Genomic DNA, 300 nt, shown 5'->3' with positions numbered 1-300 from the left:
CCGGGGAGCTCAGACTCAGGTACAGAGAACGTGTGGCCTCACGCAAAGCACGCACGGCCAGAGCCTCAGCCCGTCTACCCTGTGATAGCTAAGGCTGCACTTGGCCTGCTTGGACGGGGCACAACGTCGTCTCCTGTTGGGAGAAGTCGAGTTTGTCTCTGTCGTGGGGGGGCAGGACTCCCAGGCCTGAGAGAGGATCTGTCCCGTGGCAGGGGTGACTGCAGGGAACGTGCCGGGGGACGTCTGGTCCATGCGAGATCCCGATGCAGAGAACAGCCGGTTCTGCATTCAAGTTAAACG

This window comes from Pteropus vampyrus, unplaced genomic scaffold (assembly GCF_000151845.1).
Source record: "Pteropus vampyrus isolate Shadow unplaced genomic scaffold, Pvam_2.0 Scaffold2156, whole genome shotgun sequence".
Classification (NCBI taxonomy): domain Eukaryota; kingdom Metazoa; phylum Chordata; class Mammalia; order Chiroptera; family Pteropodidae; genus Pteropus; species Pteropus vampyrus.
The sequence above is the reverse complement of the archived record's forward strand: the minus strand, read 5'-3'. Positions refer to the sequence as shown.